Genomic DNA, 6,900 nt, shown 5'->3' on the forward strand with positions numbered 1-6,900 from the left:
TAATAGAAACTTACAAGATAATGTATGGTTTAGAAGGGGTGGACGCTAGGAGGTTGTTTCCATTAGGTGGGGAGACTAGGACCTATGGGCGCAGCCTTAATATTAGAGGGGGTAAATTTAATACTGAAATGATATGACATTTCTTCAGCCAGAGTGTGGTGGGCTTGTGGAATTCATTGCTGCAGAGTGCAGTGGAGGCCGGGACGTTGGATGCCTTCAAGGCAGAGATCGACTAATTCTTGATCTCAAAAGGAATCAAGGGCTACGGGGAGAGTGCAGGGAAGTGGCGTTGAAATGTCCATCAGCCATGATTTAAATGGCGGAGTGGACTTGATGGGCCGAATGGCCTTACTTCCACTCCTATGTCTTACGGTCGTACTTTATCCTTGTTGTTATCTGATTAACTCCCCACTGTGCCCAGTCACAGTTCATATAAGCAACATTGACCTTAGTCAACCTCGTGATCTTCTGCATATTCATGCTTGTTCTGTTTTCCTCTTAACTCAGGGCTGCTACATCTATAATCCTTTATTTCACCAGCACTTCTCTATTCACTGACAAAAGAACTGCAAGAGCTTTCCTTAACTGTTACCTGCACAAAACAGTTCCAAATCTGACTTAAAATCCCAGCACGTCTAACTTGGCATCTTTTTGAACTTTTATTTTTTGTGTTTTGTTTATCTACTGTACTGTATATCCATAAGGACCTCACCAACCTTTACAGATGCACCATACAAAGCATCCTATCCGGGTGCATAATGGCCTGGTGCAACAACTGCTCAGCCCAAGGGCATAAGAAACTGCAGAAAGTTGTGTGCACAGCACAGATCATCACAGAAACCAACCTCTTATCCATAGAATAACAAGGTGTAGAGCTGGATGAACACAGCAGGCCAAGCAGCATCATAGGAGCAGGAAAGCTGACATTTCGGGCCTAGACCCTTCTTCAGAAATGGGGGAGGGAAAGGGGGTTCTGAAATAAATAGGGAGAGAGGGGGAGGCGGATTGAAGATGGATAGAGGAGATGATAGGTGGATAGGAGACAGGTCAAAGAGGCGGGGATGGAGCCTGTAAAGGTGAGTATAGGTGGGGAGATAGGGAGGAGATAGGTCAGTCCAGGGAGGATGGGCAGGTCAAGGGGACAGGATGAGGTTAGTAGTTCGGAGATGGGGGTGGGGTTTGAGGTGGGAGGAGGGGATAAGTGGGAGGAAGGACAGGTTAGGGAGGCTGGGACGAGCTGGGCTGCTTTTGGGATGCAGTGGGGGGGAGGGGAGATTTTGAAGCTTGTGAAATCCACATTGATACCATTGGGCTGCAGGGTTCCCAGGCAGAATATGAGATGTTGTTCCTGCAATCTTCGGGTAGCATGGTTGTGGCACTGCAGGAGGCCCAGGATGGATATGTCATCTGAGGAATGGAAGGGGTAGTTAAAATGGTTCGCAACTGGAAGGTGCAGTTGTTTTGTGCGAACCAAGCGTAGGTGTTCCGAAAAGCAGTCTCCAAGCCTCTGCTTGGTTTCCCCAATGTAGAGGAGGCCACAACGGCAACAGCCTCATATCCATGGATTTCATTTACACGTCTCGTTGCCGCAGAAAGGCTGCCAACATCATCAATGGCCCGTCCCATTGCGGTAATGCTCTCATCCAACTTCTTCCATTCGGCAGAAGATCGAACACACCCATGGTGTACCACAAAGGTCGGTGTTGGGTCCACTGTTATTTGTCATTTTTATAAATGACCTGGATGAGGGCGTAGAAGGACGGGTTAGTAAATTTGCAGACGACACGAAGGTCGGTGGAGTTGTGGATAGTGACGAAGGATGCCGTAGGTTGCAGAGAGACATAGATAAACTACAGAGCTGGGCTGAGAGGTGGCAAATGGAGTTCAATGCAGACAAGTGTGAGGTGATGCGCTTTGGTAGGAGTAACCGGAAGGCAAAGTACAGGGCTAATGGTAAGATTTTCAGCAGTGGTGTCCATGTACACAGATCCTTGAAAGTTGCCACCCAGGTTGACAGGGTTGTTAAGAAGGCACACAGTGTTTCAGCTTTTATTAATAGAAGGATCGAGTTCCGGAACCAAGAGGTTATGGTGAAGCTGTACAAAACTCTGGTGTGGCCGCACTTGGACTATTGCGTACAGTTCTGGTCACAGCATTATAAGAAGGGTGTGGAAGCTTTGGAAAGGGTGCAGAGGAGATTTACTAGGATGTTGCCTGGTATGGAGGGAAGGTCTTATGAGGAAAGGCTGAGGGACTTGAGGCTTTTTTCATTAGAGAGAAGAAGGTTGAGAGGTGACTTAATTGAAACACAAAATAATCAGAGGGTTAGATCGGGTGGATAGGGAGAGCCTATTTCCAAGGATGGTGACGGCGAGCACGAGGGGGCATAGCTTTAAATTGAGGGGTGAAAGATATAGGACAGCTGTCAGAGGTAGTTTCTTTACTCAGAGAGTAGTCAGGGAATGGAATGCTTTGCCTTCAACGGTAGTAGATTCGCCAACTTTAGGTACATTTAAGTCATCATTGGACAAGCATATGGACGTACATGGAATAGTGTAGGTTAGATGGGCTTGAGATCAGTATGACAAGTCGGCACAACATCAAGGGCTGAAGGGCCTGTACTGTGCTGTAATGTTCTATGTTCTATGTTCTATCAAGGGGTTCAAGAACAGCTTCTTCTCTGCCATTATTAGACTGATGAATGGACTCTGTAACTCCAAATAGTGTTGATCTTGCTTTGCACACCTCCTGTGCAGACATAACCTTGCATGCCTTGCTCTGTCTAAGCACACTTTGATCTGTAAATCATTGTTTGCTATGATCTGCCTGCACCGCTCTCAAAAACACTTCACTGTACTTAGGGGCACAAGACAACATAAATCACAATCAAAACATTCTAATGGCAATCAATGTTTGATTTTGAAGATTATTAAAAGCTATGTTGAAACTCATCTTGTTGCTGACTTCATAAAATTGTAGGATGAAACCGGAGCTAGAGTGACCTGGCCCTCCAGATCTGAGCATGGATAAGGGTTAGAAGTGGTTCCAAACAGGCATTTCAGGTGACTATTCAAAAAGGAAACTGAAAATTTTGTCAAGTGTCCCACACCCCCCGCCTGTCCAAATTTGTACAGTCGCACACTTAATCAATTCCGGTTTGTATTCCACATGCTGCCTATTGCTTTGACCTGGTGCTCCTGTAAGTTTCAGCAAAGGTGCAGACAGTCTTCTCAAATCTTTGCTCTCACCGCTCAGATGCTTTTGGTCTTCACTCAGAGTTTCAGAGCACCACATGATCCTGGAAAAGACTCCCACTTCTACTTGTGCAGGGGCAGACACAGCTATTGTGGGGCAAAGTGTTGTGACGGGAGATAGAGGTGGTATATTAGGTGCTCCCTTGGTTTTGCAGTGAAAATAGTGAGAAGAGGAGAGAGCTTTGTGTGACATTCCTTGTTCCCTGTCTCCTCTCCTGTAGCAGCATCCCATCAATACCTCGACTCTGAGGTAGAGGCGATTACTGACATTTTGCAAGCCCATCGATACAAATATTAATCAGCCTGATTAAGGCATCAGAAATGTTCTGTACCTCTGCAGTCATGACTTGCAATGGATCCAGTGCAGTGCCATGCCTTAAGCTCCATGAGACAACCGTACTCTCTAATGACAGTCTCTGAAACCTTTGCCATCCTTAAGGCCATATGTGTTTTTTCCACTCCTGCAATTCCCCTTCCCAGACGCTTTTCTGACCCACCCCACTTATAACACTCCAGGGTTGGAGCTGCTGACAACCCAAACTATGGAATTTCCTCCCTAAACCTCTCTCTCATTCTTTATGATACATCATAAAAATCGATATCTTTAATCGATGTTTTGCTCATCTGTGAAGCACCTAGAACATAGAACGTAGAACAATACAGCACAGAGCAGACCTTTGACGTTGCACTGACCTGTGAACCTATCTAAGCCCCTCGCCCCACACTATCCCATCATTATCCATATGCTTATCCAAGGACTGTTTAAATGCCCCTAATGTGGCTGAGTTAACTACATTGGCAGGCAGGGCGTTCCATGCCCTAATCACTCTCAGAGTAAAGAACCTGCCTCTGACATCTGTCTTAAATCTATCACCCCTCAATTTGTAGCTATGTCCCCTTGTACAAGCTGAAGTCATCATCCTCGGAAAAAGGCTCTCACTGTCCACCCTATTTAATCCTCTGAACATCTTGTATGTCTCTATTAAATCCCCTCTTAGCCTCCTTCTCTCCATTGAGAACAGACCCAAGTCCCTCAGCCTTTCTTCATAGGGCCTACGCTCCAGACCAGGCAACATCCTGGTAAATCTCCTCTGCACCTTTTCCAACGCTTCCACATCCTTCCTGTAATGGGGCGACCAGAATTGCACACAATATTCGAAATGAGGCCACACTAGCATTTTCTACAGTTGCAGCATGACATCATGGCTCCGGAACTCAGTCCCTCTCCCAATAAAACCCAACACACCGTAAGCCTTCTTAACAGCACTATCAACCTGGGCGGCAACTTTCAGGGATCTATGCACATGGGCACCAAGATCCCTCTGCACATCCACACTACCAAGAATCTTTCCATTGACCTGGTATTCTGCCTTCCTATTATTCCTCCAAAAGTGAATCACCTCACATTTAATCCATATTAAACTCCATCTGCCAACTTCCAGCCCAATTCTGCAGTTTATCCAAGTCTCTCTGCAACCTGCAACATTCTTCGACACTGTCCACCACTCCACCGACTTTAGTGTCATCTGCAAATTTACTGACCCATCCACCTATGCCTGCATCCAAGTGATTTATAAAAATGACAAACAGCAGTGGTCCCAAAACAAATCCTTGAGGCACACCACTAGTAACTGGGCTCCAGGCTGAATATTTTCCATCAACCACCACTCATTGGCTTCTTACAGAAAGCCAGTTTCTAATCCAAACTGCAATTCTCCCTCAATCCCGTGTCTCTGTATTGTCTTCAATAGCCTACCATGTGGAACATTATCAAAGGTTTTACTGAAGTCCATGTACACCACGTCAACTGCCCTTCCCTCATCCACATGCTTGGTCACCTTCTCAAAAAACTCACTGAGGTTTGAGAGACACAACCTGCCCTTGACGAATCCGTGCTGCCTATCTCCAATCAAAATGTTGCTTGCTAGATGACTATAAATCCTATCTCTTATAATCCTTCCCAAAATTTTTCCTACAACTGATGTAAGGCTCACAGGTCTACAATTACCTGGGTCAGCCCCACTGCTCTTCTTGAACAAGCGCACAACATTTGCAATCCTCCAGACCTCTGGTACTGAACCTGTAGATAATGAGGAGTCAAAGATCAAGGCCAAAGGCTCCGCCACCTCCTCCCTGGCTTCCCAGACAATCCTCGGAAAAATCCCATATGGCCCAGGGCATTTAATCTACTTCACACCTTCTAGAATTGATCACACCTCCTCCTTACTAACCTTAATCCTTTCAATTCTAGTAGCCCGTAACTCAGTCATCTCCTCTACAATATTCTCCTGTTCCTCAGTGAAAACAGATGAGAAATAATCATTTAGCACTTCTCCAATCTCCGTAGGGTCCACACACAACTTCCCACTTCTGTCTTTGACTGGCCCTATTTCTACCCAAGACATCGTCTTATTCCTCACATGCCTAAAGAACGCTTTAGGGTTCTCCTTTATTCTACCTGCCAATGTCTGCTCATGTCCCTTCTTTGCTCTTCTTAACTCTCTCTTTAAATCCTTCGTAGCTAATCTGTAACTCTCCATCGCCTCATCTGAACCATCTTGTCTCATCATCACATATGCCTCCCTCTTCCGCTTAACAAGAGATACAATTTCTTTCGTAAACCACAGTTCCCTTACCTCAATCGCTTCCTCCCTGCCTGACAGGGACATACCTATCAAGGACACGCAATATCTGTTCCTTAAACCGGCTCCGCATTTCGATTGTCCCCATCCCTTGCATTTCGCTAACCCATTCTCTGCCTCCTAAGTCTTGCCTAATCGCATTATAATTGCCCTTCCCCCATCTATGACTCTTGCCCTGTGGCATGTTCCTAACCCTTTCCATTACTAAAGTAAACATAACCGAATTATGGTCACTCTCTCCAAAGTGCTCACCTACCACTAAATCAAACACCTGGCCTGGTTCATTACCAAGTTCCAGATCTAGTGTGACCTCCCCTCTTGTCGGCCCTTCTACATACTGAGTCAGGAAACTCTCCTGCACATATTGGACAAAAACCGATGCATCCGACGTACTAGAGTTATAGCATTTCCATTCAATGTTAGGGAAGTTAATGTCTGCCATAATGACCACCCTGTTCTTTTCACTCCTGCCCAGAATCATTTTGCCAATCCGCTCCTCCACATCCCTGGAACTTTGCGGGGGCCTATAAAAAACTCCCAGCAGTGCGGCCTCTCCTCTCCTGTTTCTGACCTCAGCCCATACCACCTCAGTAGACAAGTCCTCTTCAAAAGTTCTTTCAGCCACCGTTGTACTGTCCTTGGCTAACAAAGCCACACCTCCCCCTCTTTTACCACCTTCCCTGACTTTATTGAAAGATCTAAACCCTGGAACCTGCAACATCCATTCCTGACCCTGCTCTATCCATGTCTCCGAAACGGCCAAAACATCGACGAGAATGACAGACTAAAAGTTTCCATAAAATACAAGCTGTTGTTTTGCCGTACATTAGGAGAATCAGGAGTGGCCCATTTTATTTCCCATCTCGGGATGAACCCTCACCATCACTCACAGAGCAGATGAACAGCAGGAAAACCTGCACTCACCTATCACCTTCCCATCTACCTTCCTCAGCCCCCACTCTGTTTCTGTTTCAGTTCCCGTCCCCTCCCCCGTTTCTGAAGAA

Source organism: Stegostoma tigrinum, chromosome 11, assembly GCF_030684315.1.
Source record: "Stegostoma tigrinum isolate sSteTig4 chromosome 11, sSteTig4.hap1, whole genome shotgun sequence".
NCBI lineage: Eukaryota > Metazoa > Chordata > Chondrichthyes > Orectolobiformes > Stegostomatidae > Stegostoma > Stegostoma tigrinum.